Source organism: Schistocerca americana, chromosome 1, assembly GCF_021461395.2.
Source record: "Schistocerca americana isolate TAMUIC-IGC-003095 chromosome 1, iqSchAmer2.1, whole genome shotgun sequence".
NCBI classification, from domain to species: domain Eukaryota; kingdom Metazoa; phylum Arthropoda; class Insecta; order Orthoptera; family Acrididae; genus Schistocerca; species Schistocerca americana.
In genome coordinates this window covers 752,756,973-752,772,446 of record NC_060119.1, presented here as the reverse complement: position 1 = coordinate 752,772,446, position 15,474 = coordinate 752,756,973, and the positions used below count along the sequence as shown (strand labels likewise).

The 15,474-nt window shown below is 46.9% G+C and overlaps 1 protein-coding gene across 2 annotated transcripts in view; it reads right to left on the bottom strand.

The window, feature by feature from the left end:
* Nucleotides 1-15,057, bottom strand: part of LOC124611148 (germinal-center associated nuclear protein) — a 279,556-nt gene extending 264,499 nt beyond the window's left edge. For both annotated transcript variants that reach the window (XM_047140221.1, XM_047140218.1), the window contains exon 1: nt 14,932-15,057. The gene's annotated coding sequence lies outside the window, so the exon portion shown is untranslated. The remainder of the gene's footprint in view (nt 1-14,931) is intronic.
* Between the last annotated feature and the right edge of the window lie 417 nt (nt 15,058-15,474).

Below are 15,474 nucleotides of genomic sequence, written 5' to 3'. Positions count from 1 at the left end.
GTGATGAGATATGGGTCTATGTTTATGAAGTTGAGACCACGGTTCAGTCTTCACAACGGGAACGGTTCTCCAAGACCGAATAAAGCTCGTAAGGCTGGTCAAATGTCAAATCCATGCCAATAGTTTTCTCTGACTTTAAAGGATTAGTTCATCACATGAATTCGTGCCACAGGAACAAACTGTTAATCAATGGTACTATCGGGACATTTTGCGATGTCTGTGAGAAAATGTGAGAAGGAAATGGCCTGAAAAGTGGCGACACAATTCAAGGCTCTTGCATCACGATAATGCACCTGCACTTCATCCCTGATAGTGTATGACTATTGCACAAAAAACAAAATCACTGTGCTGCCTCAACCTGTGTACTCTCCAGACGTGTCCCAAGCTGACTTTTTTAAATTTCCAAAGATGAAAACCCCGTTGAAAGGATTTGCAATGACAGATAAGATAAAAGAAAATTCTCAGATGACACTTTGCGCAACCCATCAAGGGAAATACCAAGACTGATTCTGGCAATGAAAATATCACTTGGATTAGTGTATAATTGTGGAGAATAGTATTTCGAAGGAGACCATGCACAAGAGTGCACCTGGTGTCCTTTCCTGTCCCTTGCTGCCATTTCCCTGCAGGGTACCATCATTCACTGTACATTTGAACTGCCAATGATTAATAGATCCCTGCCATTTTGTGTTTTGCCTCCCCTTGCCACTGGACAATAACGGTGAAGTGATCCCCACTGGTTCAGTTTCAGTTTCTGTGAAAGACAGCACCTTGAACTTGTTGGTCAGGGGGATCATTGTAACTGCCTGAGTCCTCCCTGTTCCCCATCCACCCTGCACAAGACGTCTAGCTCTAACACTGAAATGCCACTCGCAATCAGGTGGATGAGTAATGATAGATCCTGTACTTTCTGCAAAGGAACCAGGATCTACAGGAGAGAATAGTACTTGAGGTACCTTTGGCACCAGTACCACAGGTAGGCCTAAATGACTCTTGGGAGCTCTTCCTGCACACCAATTTGCAGCAGCTGCTAATCATCTGACAGCAGTCAGGAGAGATTTCCTGCTGCTTACAAACGTCACCTAACTTGTCCCAAGTTTGAAAACAGCATTCACAGTGGGGTTGCATTGTGGCTGGTGCATTTTACAGGGCAGTGAACAAATGCAGGTAACTTTAAACTAAGCCTGCTGATTACCTTTCAATCCGTTGAGCAACAAAATTACTAATTCCCTATAAGAATTGAAGCAAATAAACAAAATAAGACTTCTATTAACACAAAAGAAAAACCTGTCATAAAAATTACTGGTTTCCTAAAACTTTTTGAGGTTAATTTTAGTCACTAACAAACTTCAATACATGCTTAATTTATGATAAATGTAAGCAATATATATCCCTCTTGGAAGAGAAAACTACATGTAACACTATACATTAGTTACAATATCTGCAGTACAGTAACTAAATTGCAAATACTAGTTTAATACTATGAACTGGTTTATGCACAGGACAATGCTAACTTCTGGAAATTAACAAAATTTATGTTTATCTGCACTAATATCCACTGAAATTTGGGGTGATCTATTCTTAGGGGTAACCATGAGACACAAATGCCAATTTGCTATGAAATAAGTTACATACTACTCTTGTATTTACAAAAATTACGAAAATTTTCAAAATCATTGTTTTGTCAGCATCTGAAAATTCTCAAAAATAACCTATTTCTCAACTAACTGTGTAATGAAATTGCAGAATGTTGTTTTAAATGAGAATAGGCCTACTGTCCTCAAAAATTTTAAAAGAGCACAAATAAGTTTAAGCCTACAACTGGCAAAACAGTACAAGTTCATCGTGGTACTCGACAGTGCTTGAAATTTCACAATATATCACAATACAAATGAGTACTGAAGTAACCAATGAAAGATTATGCAGAAGCTACGCAAACAGTAAAATGTGTGTAACTAGAATTTCAAATGGGAAGGCGAATCTGGCACACATGATCTCACACAACGGAACATTCCAAAGTTGGTATTTACATACACATAAATGTGCAAATTGCACAGATATTTTACTTAGCTGTTTCTGTGCCAATGTCTACACTGGCATGCTGAAAAAGAACACTGTAGCTTGAGTTTATCTCAGTCAAAATTGCAAAAATGTGCAGCACCAACAAAGCACATCTTCTACCTGTTGTAGCTAACAGTGCAGCTGCCTTGCTACGGATCGTCGCCAAACATTTTCTTCAGCTGAGACTCAGATTTATTCCAGCTACTGAGTTTCTCGTTGTTGTTCTCAAACCATGAATGGGCTGTGTCGTTCATGTAAAAGTACACATTTGCCAAACACTTCCTGTCACCTCACCTGTTGTATTTTGTAACTTAATCACAATATTTCCACCATTTCGTAGGCTCGCCGCCAGTGACTCCGGAAAATGCTGACGAGTGTTTGCTCTGCAGCTGACTTCCTACTGTTTTGAAATCCATTCGGCTCCTGAAAACACAGACTGTGGGAATGATGGACTGCTAGTGTTCAGGTTCCTCTCCATGTAGCGACAGCTTTTACATTCTCTAACTGGAGCCACAATAACAAAGTTGTTTTGAAACTTCCAGCAACTCCACTAAACAATGTTATCTTGTGTGCATTTTCAACTTCATGCGACTTAATGAATAGTCCATTAAATTTCAGGCATGCAGCTGCGCAAATAAAATTTCCTCCACTGATATTTTGGCCGCGTATCGTCCGGCCATCCTCCGAGTGAGCCACAAGACTGATGACAAGATGCCAAGAGTGGCCTTATATGCTCCACCACGGCGGTACTGCGCATGTGGGTCACAGATGCTGATCGGCAGCAAAGAAATATGCTTACACACGCGCCGCCCATGGCAAAGGCATACAGACATTCGATTCGCTTGTCGATGTACGATTGGAGCAAGTGACACCAAGACGACTTCAGTTTAATTACCCCAAGAGCCTGATTCCATGCTTTGTCCAAATTAAAACCATTATCTCTATATATTAAATTATTAGCTAATCTAATCTCAATAGCTTCCTTGAAGACAGATTTCCAAAAAGAAGAGGTGGATGTTAAAATCTTCACATCACTGTAATACATAGAATGACTTGTATCAATACAATGTTCAGCCACAGCTGACTTGTCTGGCTATAATAAGCATGTGTATCTTCGATGCTCCACCACACATCTCTCATGAACGGTGCGTGTCGTTTGACCTATGTACGACTTCTCACAATTTCCGCAAGGAATCTGACACACACCCACTTTATGAAGCTTCATATTTATGAGTGACCCATGGGACCCCTTCCTAGTGGGAGGAGCTGATAAAGATGTACCCTTCTCCGGCTGAGAAGTGGGGTCTGACATCCCCTATGGAGGGGGGAGGGGGGGGGGGGTCTCGAAGTAGGTGGTGCAGGGGCAACAGGGAAGGAAGTGGCCCCCACAATCAGGGGAGCAGGTGGAGTCTTCTGGTCTGGGAGCCAACTGTACACGGCTGAACAGAAGATGGTAAAACCGTTGTTGCAGCACTGGCGTAGATTGACATCTTACGCAGAGGATGTAGCCTCTCATATTTTCTCTTAGCCTCAGTGTAGGTCAGTCGGTTCAGGGACTTGTATTCCATTATTTTCCTTTCTACCTGAAGAATCCTGCAGTCTGGTGAGCAAGGCGAACAGTGCTCTCTGCAGCTGACACAGATGGGAGGTTGGGCACATGGAGTATTGGGATGTGAAGGATGTCCACAATCCCGACAGGTGACACTGGAAGTATGGCAAAAAGATATATGGCCGAACTTCCAGCACTTAAAGCACCGCATCAGGGGATAGATATATGGCTTCACATCATAGCGGCAGACCATCAACTTGATCTTCTTGAGTAATTAGTCACCCTCGAAGGCCAAGATGAAGGCACTGGTGGCAACCTGATTAACCCCCAGTAGACACACTGGACGAAATGAACACATCGCCACTCTAAATTGGTGTGCAGCTCATCGTCATACTACAAAAGAAGGTTCCTGTGAAATATGATACCCTGGACCATATTTAAGCTCTTGTGGGACGTGATAGAAACAGAAACATCCCCCAACTTGTCACAGGCGAGTAGTGCCCGTGACGGCACAGAATGCTGTTTTGATCAAGATTGACCCATATCACGTTTTGGACAATCCCTCCACCTTCCCAAACTTGTCCTCAAAACGCACCACAAAAAACTGAGGCTTCATCGTCATGAAAGATTCCCCGTCAGCTCTCGAACATACATGATACCGGGGCGAATAAGATGCACTGCCATCCTTAGCCTGGCGTTCCTCCATGGTGTGTCCAGGGAGGAGAACAATTTGTGGTCATACTTCTTTGCACTGAATTGAGCCCATGACCACTTATAGACTGCTGGTGTTTGACCGCCAGCAAGAGATGACGTACTACGCTTCATCACGTGTCATCCGCCCTCATGCCACCCAATCTGACCAGGGGCTGTCCCCATGGATGCCACCCAGCCGCAACAGAGGCCACCTGGCAGGATGGCCATTGCTGGGAGTCCCAATGCCCTAGGGGAACAGGCATCTGTTCCTTGGCATATGTGGGGAATTAACAGCGCTATCATCAGCAGAGCGATCCCTGTGTGGTCAGGGGGCTACAACCAACAGGGTACATGGCGGCCCCACCACAATGAACTGGCTACCGTGCTGGATATAAGGTGCAAACAAGCTAAGAAGTCCATTATCATCGTCAGCGCACAAAGCGATACTGCACAGTGGATGCAGGAAATCGCACCCAGGAGTTTGACCTTGCCCAACAGCAGGAGGATGAGCGGAATTGCAGATCCACGTCAACAAAGGATGCGAGAGGTCTCAGCCCAAGATGGACATGATGCACCATGTAAGGCACCCTTCCCCAATTGGCTCGCTCTTCAGGAAAATTTTGAAAAATGGAGGTCAACCCCAAAGGGGAACCATCACATTAAGGCCAAAATGTGAGACACTCCTTTCAGGTGCTTCTTATGACAGACAGGAAATACCTCAAGCCTATTCTAACCTCTGGACCTGCAGGGGGGGTGGGGGGTAGGATACGAGTCATCAGCAACATACCAGCTACTGAGCAACAGTTCAATGTACCGAGAAGATCATCTATGAGGATCAGTTAGCAAGGTGACACTGCTCCAATAGAGCAATGACATCTTTAACATGTTGGAGATATGTGATTCAAGAAACAATGCATTATGTTACCAAAAACATAAAAATATTTTAAAAAATAAAAAGAAGACACAAAGGTAATGACACCTCCGTGGAAATAATGGATTGGTTGGTTGGTTTGTGGGATTAAAGGGACCAGACTGCTACGGTCATCGGTCCCTTTTTCCAAATATTAAGAACACCCACATAAAAACAATTAACAGAATAGACCACAGACGATACAGAACAAGAGAAACTTAGACAAAGACAAGACAAAACGAACTAAAATCACACAGAGTGTGATGGTGGTTGGCCGACCATAGAACTAAAAAAGGAAAAGCCAACCACTTAGAAACACATTAAAAAATCAGTTTAAAACCGTAGACCAAAGGCCAGAATCAACACAAAACAATAAAAGAAAACAGAATCACTCAGATTAAATGATAAAAACCCCCTGCCCGAATAAAACGTAAAACTAAGTCAGCCATAGCAGAGTCATCTGATAAAAGGGCAGGGAGCGTGTCAGGCAGTGCGAACGACTGCCTGAGCACAGCTAAAAGTGGACGGTCCAATAAAATGTGGACCACTGTCAAAACAGAGCCGCAGCGACATAAAGGTGGGCCCTCACGTCGCAAGAGGTGGCCATGCGTCATCCATGTGTGCCCAATGCGCAGCCGACAGAGCACAACAGACTCCTTGCGAGAGAACCCGCAAGGAGGAGCGCCACACACCGGTAGGCTCCTTGATGGCCCGAAGTTTGTTCCGTGAAGGCAGGACGCGCCATTCAGTGTCCCAAAGGTCTAGAATTTTGCCGCATAGGAACGCTCGCAAATCTGTCTCCGGGAGGCCAATGTCCAGAGTTGGTGTACTGGTGGCCTCTTTCGCCAGGCGGTCAACATTCTCATTGCCGGGTATCCCAACATGGCCTGGGGTCCACACAAAGACCACAGAGCGGCTGCAACAGGTAAGAGTACGCAGGGACTCCTGGATAGCCATCACCAGACGGGAACGAGGAAAACACTGGTCGAGAGCTTGTAAACCGCTCTGGGAATCGCTACAGATAACGAAGGACTCACCTGAGCAGGAGCGGATATACTCTAGGGCACGAAAGATGGTGACCAGCTCAGCAGTGTAAACGCTGCAGCGAGCTGGCAAGGAACGTTGTTTGGAATGGCCCCCTAGAGTTAGCGCATAACCGACACGACTAGCAACCATCAAACCGTCAGTGTAAACAATGCCAGAGCCCTGATATGGTGCGAGGATGGAAAGAAAGCCTCCGGAGGGACTGAGTCCTTCGGGCCCTGTGCCAATTCCAGCTGAAGGCGAGGGCGAGGCACACACCATGGGGGCGTATGCAGAGGTGCCTGGAAAGAAGGCGGAAGAGGTAAAGCCCCAAGCCCGGAGAGAAGCTCTCGGACGCGGACCACGATCGTATAACCAGCCATGGGCCTGCGTTCTGGAAGATGGACGTGCGACTGTGGGATAGTAGCCGATAGTTAGGATGTCCGGGAAAGCTGAAAACATGGGCAGCATAAGAAGCCAGCAAACGTTGGCGGCGTAATCGCAGTGGAGGGACACCTCCCTCCATTAGTATGCTGTCCACAGGGCTGGTGCGGAAGGCACCAGTGGCAAGTCGTATCCCGCTGTGTAGTATTGGGTCCAGCACCCGCAACGCAGATGGGGAAGCGGAGCCATAAGCCAGGCTCCCATAATCCAGACGGGACTGGATTAACACCTGGTAGAGCCGTAACAGGGTAGACCGGTCGGCGCCCCAGCTGGTGTGGCTCAAGCATCTCAGAGCATTTAGATGGCGCCAACACGCCTGTTTAAGCTGCCGAATATGAGGCAGCCAAGTCAACTGGGCATCAAAAACTACACCCAAAAACCCGTGGGTCTCCACCACAGCAAGAAGTTGGTTGTCAAGATAAAGCCTCGGCGCAGGATGGACCGTTCGGTGCCGGCAGAAATGCATAACGCAGGTCTTGGCAGCCGAAAACTGAAAACCATGCGCTACAGCCCAAGACTGCGCCTTGCGGATTGCGCCCTGTAGCTGACGTTCAGCAGCTGCAATGCCAATAGAGCCACAGTAAAGGCAGAAGTTGTCAGCACACAGGGAAGCGGAGACAGAATTTCCCACGGCCGCAGCGAGCCCGTTAATGGCTATTAAAAACAGGCAGACACTTAAAACAGAACCCTGTGGCACACCGTTCTCCTGGACGTGGGTGGAACTATATGAGGCCGCGACTTGCACGCGGAAGGTACGAGACGACAGAAAATTGCGGATAAAAATCGGCAGAGGACCCCGAAGACCCCATCCATGAAGCATAGAAAGGATGTGATGGCGCCATGTCGTATCGTACGCCTTCCGCATATCGAAAAAGACAGCGACCAGGTGCTGACAGCGGGCAAAGGCAGTACGGATGGCCGACTCCAGGCTCACCAGATTGTCGGTGGCGGAGCAGCCTTTACGGAACCCACCCTGTGACGGAGCCAGAAGGCCCCGAGACTCCAGTACCCAATTCAAGCGCCGGCTCACCATCTGTTCAAGCAACTTGCAAAGAACGTTGGTCGGTAGCTGTCCACCTCCAGAGGGTTCTTTCCAGGTTTCAAAACGGGGCTGACAATGCTTTCCCGCCATTGCGACAGAAACTCCCCCTCGACCCAAAGACGGTTGTAAAGGTCGAGGAGGCGTCGCTGGCAGTCCACTGAAAGGTGTTTCAGCATCTGACAGTGGATGCCATCTGGCCCAGGAGCGGTATCAGGGCAAGCGGCTAGGGCACTGCGAAATTCCCACTCGCTAAATGGAGCATTGTAAGATTCTGGGTGGTGGGTGCGAAACGAAAGGCTCCAACGTTCCATCCGCGCTTTAATGGAGCGGAAGGCTAGTGGGTAATTGGAAGAAGCGGAACTAAGAGCAAAATGCACTGCCAAGCAGTTGGCAATTTCGTCGGAGGCTGTACAAACTGCTCCATTCAGTGAGAGCGCAGGGAAACTGACAGGGGTCCGATAGCCATAGAGGCGTCGGATCTTGGCCCAGACCTACGATGGAGAGACATGGAGGCCAATGGTGTACACATACCGCTCCCAGCACTCCTGCTTGCTTTGGCGGATAAGGCGGCGGGCCCGCGCACGCAGCCATTTGAAGGTGACGAGGTGTTCAATGCAGGGATGTCGCTTGTGACGCTATAGCGCCTGCCGGCGATCTTTAATCGCTGCAGCGATCTCAGGCGACCACCAAGGCACAGTCCACTGCCGAGGGGACCCAGAGGAACGGGGAATGGCAGATTCGGCGGCAGTAACGATGCCGGTGGTGACCGATTGAACCACCGCATCAATGTCATCATTAGAGAGAGGCTCAATAGCAGCAGTGGAGGAGAACAAGCCCCAGTCAGCCTTATTCATAGCCCATCTGCTAGGGCGCCCAGAAGAGTGATGCTGTGGTAGTGACAGAAAGATTGGAAAGTGGTCACTACCACACAGGTCGTCATGCACACTCCATTGGACAGACGGTAAGAGGCTAGGGCTACAGATCGAAAGGTCAATGGCGGAGTATGTGCCATGCACCACACTGAAGTGTGTGAAGGCACCACCATTTAAAATCAAGAGATCGAGCTGCGACAATACATACTCAATGGTGGCGCTCGACCTGTTGCCACTGACCCACCCCACAGAGGGTTATGGGTGTTGAAGTCGCCCAGTAATAAGAAAGGTGGCGGCAATTGGGCTATCAGTGCAGCCAGGACATGCTGCGCGACATCACCATCCGGTGGAAGGTAAAGACTGCAGACGGTAACAGCCTGTGGCGTCCACACCCGAACAGCGACAGCCTCTAAAGCTGTTTGTAGAGGGATAGACTCGCTGTGAAGAGAGGTAAGGACATATATGCAGACGCCACCAGACACCCTTTCATAAGCTGCCCGGTTCTTATAATAACCCCGACAGCCACGGAGGGCGGGGGTTCGCATTGCTGGAAACCAGGTTTCCTGAAGAGCAATGCAGAAGAAAGGGTGAAGGCTGATAAGTTGGCGGAGCTCAGCTAGATGGTGGAAGAAACCACTGCAGTTCCACTGGAGGATGGTATTGTCCATAGCAGAGAAAGGCGTGACGGGACTGGGAAGGCAGATTACGCCGCTGGGTCAACTGCTGCCTCCAATGGAGCACCCGTGCAAGTGCTATCCATTGCGACTGAGGGACCAGCGAGATCGAGGTCCGCAGCAGACGGAAAGATCTCCACCTCATCCTCAGACACAGAGCTTGCAGGTAGCGGTGGAGTAGGTGCCACCGCAGGCGTCTTGGTCTTACGGGTCTTCAAAGTCGTATTCTCTCGCTGTTCCTTTGGTTGTCGTCGTTGAGAGGGCTCATTGGAGTCAGTCTCCGGGACCGAAGAGGACCGCGAAGCTCAACAACCAGCGACCTGTGGCTTCTTCAGCCACTGGTTGGTGTCAGCTGTGCCGCTGGTAGGAACCTGGGAAGGGAGTGACCCAAGGGATCCCTTCCGAGCAAGAGAAGCTGAAGAAGACTTACGCTTCTCCGGCTTAGAAGTGGGGACTGGTGTCCCCAGTGGTTTAGTGGGTGCTGCTCCCGAGGTAGATGGTGTGGGAGCAACAGCGAGAGAAGGGGCCCCCATCGTCAAGGGGGCAGGTGAGGTCCTCTGACTCTGAGAGCTGACTGTATGTCTTGCAGCTGAATGAGCTGGAGCAGGAGTGACAGTGGAGGCATAAGATGACATGCTCACGGGATGTAGCCGTTCAAATTTCCGCTTAGCCTCAGTGTAGGTCAGTCGGTCCAGGGCCTTATATTCCATGATTTTGCATTCTTTCTGTAAGATACTGCAGTCCGGCGAGCAAGGTGAATGAGGCTCTCCACAGTTGACACAGACGGGAGGCGGAGCACATGGAGTATCGGGATGAGATGGGCGTCCACAATCGCGACATGTGAGGCTAGAAGTACAGCGAGAGGACATGTGACCAAACTTCCAGCACTTAAAGCACCGCATCGGGGGAGGGATATAGGGTTTGACGTCACATCGGTAGACCATCACCTTGACCTTCTCTGGTAATGTATCACCTTCGAAGGCCAAGATGAAGGCACCGCTAGCTACCTCGGAGCCCGATGAACGCGCCGGACGAAATGTACACCTTGGCACTCTAAATTGGCGTGCAGCTCGTCATCAGACTGCAAAAGTAGGTCCCGATGGAAAATAATACCCTGGACCATATTTAAACTCTTATGTGGGGTGATGGTAACATTAACATCCCCCAACTTCTCACAAGCAAGTAATCTGCGTGACTGGGCAGAGGATGTCATTTTTATCAAAACTGACCCAGAGCACATTTTGGACAAGCCCTCCACCTCCCCCAACTTGTCCTCTAAATGCTCTACAAAGAACTGAGGCTTCACGGATAGAAACGAGTCACCATCAGCTCTGGTACAGATGAGATACCTGGGCGAATACACGGCACTGTCATTCATTGCCTTTCGTTCCTCCCATGGTGTGGCCAGGGACGGGAACGATTTGGAGTCATAAACGTTAGCTTTAAAATGAGCCCTTGAACGCTTAGAGACTGCTGGTGGCTGGCCGCCAGCGAGAGACGATGTACCACGCTTCATTGCGGGTCATCCGCCCTGATGCCACCTACTCCGACCAAGGGCCCTCCCCACGGGCGCCACCCAGCCGCAGCAATAGCCACCTGGCACGATGGCCATTGCCGGGAGGCCTGATGCCCCAGGGAGATGGGCATCTACTCCTTGGCATACGTGGGGAGTTAACGGCGCAGGCATCAGTAGAGCGATCCCTGTGTTGTCAGGGGGCTACAACCAACAGGGTACATGGCGGCCCCACCACAACGGACTGGCGACCGTGCTGGATCTTAGGTGCAAAAATGTCCAAGGTCGTCATCGCAGTTAAAAGCAACACTGCAGAGTACAGCGTGGTAATCACACACAGGGACGTATCCTCGCCCAAGAGATGGAAAACGAGCGGGACACCATTGCAATGACGAAAAAGCCGGCTAAAGGTCTCAATGCACGACAGATACAGTGCACCATGTCCATTATAATTATCCGGGCTGTTATGCCGTGGTCGGTTGACGAATTCTGTGTCGATTCCCAACGTTTCGTCTCCGACTGCGGGAGACATCTTCAAGGGGGTCCGTCGCTCAATGGAAGGTCCAACACACCCACTGGCTCGCTACTGACTCATTGGGAATCGACACAGAATTCGTCAACCGACCACGGCATAACAGCCTGGATAATTATAATGGACATGATATTTCCGGCCGTGAAAGTCTACATTTTAGTAACAGTGCACCATGTAAGGCGCCCATCCCCAATTGGCTCGCTCTTCGGAACAATTTAGAAAGATGGAGGTCAAACCCGAGAGGGGACCATCACATAAGGCCGAAACAGTTGAGACTCCTTTTAGTCACCTCTTACGACAGGCAGGAATACCGCGGGCCCATTCTAACCCCCGAACCCGCAGGGGGGGAAATAATGGAAATAGAGGTATTTTGGATGGGGATGTTCTTGTTATTAATAGCTTTGAGCATGTAAAAAGCTCGAAAATACGATACCATACCATAGTGGGAAAACAGCAGTTTTATCACAGACACAAATGTAACTACGGAATGCACAATTAATATAAAAGACTGTTGTGAAAGTTAGTTTTGCCAACTCACAACCTCACTATCACCTTGCAAACTAATTTAGGCCTCAAACTATACTACAGATCAATCTGTCACCTACAAGTTCATTTTAAAAAAATAGCTTTCTAGTGTGACATATCATTACCTTTGTCAAGACCCAAACTATCACCTTCCAACCTAACCTAGAAACCAAACTGCTCTACAGTTCATAAAACATTGCAAACTCATAAAAAAGGGAAAACTATACAGATGTAGTGTACAACACAATTCAAAACACTGTTCCCCTCAACTAACTGCAATCTCGACTATACCTATACAAGTCCAGTAAACAACACAATTTACGCCCTGTCAAGAAAGAACTAAATTGATGTACTGTAAACAAAACACACGACCGAGACATCCAACTAATGTACAAACCAACAAAAGGACCAGACATCATCTATCTAACATATAAAGTCCAAAAGAAAAGTCAAGGATGGTATAACAACAATATTATGAAAAGAATAGAGTGCCATGAACCATACAGATGGAACGATGAATTAGACACAACAAAATTACTTCTCCACATTTAAGCTTTCAGCCAAAAGGCCTTCTTCTGAAATAGAGAATACACTAACATGTCTACTGTCTCCAGATGCTGTGGCCGGACTGTAGAGTACAACTGCACCCAAAAGCAGCAGCAATCTGGTGTGCATAAGGGTGCATAAGGACATAAGGGGGAGGCATAGGGTGGGAAGAAGTAGGAATAGCAGGATGAAGATGGGGGATATGTAGTGATGCTTATGGGGGGGGGGGGGGGGGGGGGGGGGGAAAGTGGGAATCAAAATAAGCAGGGAAGGGGATACATGGGTGGAGTATAGGTACCAGCAAAGGTTAAGGCCTGGGTGTAACAGGAACATAGGACGTAGCAGGGAGAGTTCCCACCCACACAATCCAGAAAAGCTGGTGTTGGTAGGAATGATCCAATGACGCAGGTTGTGATGCAGTCAAAGCACATCGTATTGGGCAGCATGTTTAGCAACACAGTCTGCAAAACCGGAAATATGGAAGCGTCCAATCCCACCCAGCTGCTTTGACCCATGACGTCACAAATATGGCGGAAACAAAAACACACACACACACACACACTTTCCACAAGAAGCCTAATGACACTAACGGGACAAGCGCGGGAAATGGGGTGTTTTGGGTGGGGGGGGCAAACTAAATATAAACAAATTTAGACGCCTTGCATAGCTACAACGTGTAAGTGAAGACAGCCATGCATGAATACCCACCCACCTCCCCAGGGGTCGTAACCCCTGCAACCCATAGAAGATAAAGATGCTTCAGTAGCTGATTAGTGTTTCTTGTCTTTAAAAAAAAAAAAAATCTCACGGGATAGAACGAACAGATCAGAAAGATAAATATAATAAACTAAAACCGAAATTCGAGGAAACAGATAATCAAAATAAGTAATAAGTGTTTTTAAATAAAAAAAAAAAAAAAAAAATCTCACGAGATAGAACGAACAGATCAGAAAAGTAAATAAAATAAGATAAAACAGAATTGGAGACAGCCACACTCAAACCAAACTCCGCGCCATCATGACGTCACACACGACAACACCCTTACGTCACGGGTCAAAGCCGACGCGTGGGATCGGACGCTTCTGTCGACCCGCAAAACCATGTAAATCAGGCCCAAACCTTCTTGCCATACCTCATCTGCATCCATAAAATTCCCGTTCTGCAATCCCAATTTCTTGCGTCCCATCTCTCACTCCAAAACTCTGGCCATCCAGGAACTATAGCAGCATGCACAACAGCACCTCCCAAAACTCTCCAACCTGTACACCTCCTACTCCCACCTGGTTCTACCACAGTCCACCATCTCTACAACAGCCTCCAAAACCCCTGTGCATACCATCATATGCCGACAAACTTTTTCTTTTATGCCTAGTACATTTACCATGCCGTCAGAAACTTACTTCCACCATAATACACAATCCAGAACCTAAACAGACTCAAAACATAGTCAAAAAGCATTTCCTTCAAATGTCTTAGTCCCACAAAAGTATCAGCCTTTCCAAAGACCTTGCCTTTTGCCTCATTCCCAAAGTCAGTCACGCTGGACTTGTCATTGACGTTCTCTCCTTCTCCCGGTCCCAATAGTGGAACGCTTTTTCACCACCAACCCTACCAATGAGACTCAAGCCAAAAATGATACCGAACCCTGCCTGCCTGAGTTCACTCTTCATACAACTGTGATCCCCCCACAAAAAAAATATTCCAGAATTTATCGACTTTTCATATTTCTCTACATTTAGCGTCTCGTTACATTTCATGTGAGCTGAAGCCTTTTTACGAAGTAAACAGACATTCGAACATTATTTTAAAAAATAAGCCACCATTGTAAATAGCCTCACCGCCTCAGAAGTCTACAACAAGAACTTAGGTCTATATATCATATGAGAAAGTATTTATGTATGGTATTAACAGTGTGTGTTACGTCAAACTTCTTTATGGAAAACGTAAAGTTACTTCTGGCTCCATGAATTAACCTGCCTGTGGGATTAACTGCAAATTTCAACTTAGGCAACAATTCTTGAACTACTACAGATTATTTTTAAGTGTCTCTTGTACGAACTTAAGTTGACAACTAAATAGAGAGAAAAGCCAGAATAGTGTATTCAACAATGTCACAAAATTCGGGTAAGACCGGAAGTTTCTCGACTAACATGATTAGTAATTGTTACTGTAAAAATACGATCCTAGAATAACCCAATACTTATCTCAAAAACTAGCAAGCATTATATTCATAATCGCTTGTTTTCATTCGACAATGGTTCTAAAACGGTTTGATGAAATAGCACATCCCATAAAAGTTCTGTATTCCACATGATAGGCGTCTGTAATTTCACACTTTATTTTAAAATCGCAGACACCTCCAAATTTAAAAGGAAAAATTAACAAGGTAACAAACTGCGACAATGGTAGCGTAAATAATAAATGGTCAATTATGTCGAAACAACAGCTTTAAAGGTGAAAAAGAATACTTATGTTGGCAATAATTTGTAAGTGGTACTTCATAAAAATTTGGCAACGACATGCGTTTGGACACAAAATAATACGCACCACAGTCAAAAGACAAATTCCCAAGCTAATCCATATTGAGCTAAAAAGAGAAAGTTGTCCTCTTTTTTCGAATGTCACCTTCTCTTTGCGATTCGTGCCATGCCCTACAGTACGACACACAAGTCATGAAGTCACATACCGCGGTGACAACAAACATTCAAACCAAAACACTCGTATATTCTTTGCGAAGATGTGACATTTTCGATACCGGTATCTCTAGCGCGGTCGACTTACGTCACGTTTCCGTGCATACGCATGCATCATCCATCGCAATCGCCCGTGAAAACAAACTAGTTCTAGTAATTTAGATTTTTGAAGTGAGGTACTGTTAAATGATGCGGATCAACTGGATCTTATTCAAATAAAATATTGTGAAATATATGAAGTGAATGATGGGCTGAAAATGTACGATTAGGAAAACAGGAAAAAATATAATAACAAATTTACGTTACAAGCCAAACCGAGAATTGTAGATATTTATCTGTGGTATGCCGAAGAAGAAGCTACCTCGTTTGATATGAGATTGGAGCTGCGCAATATTTT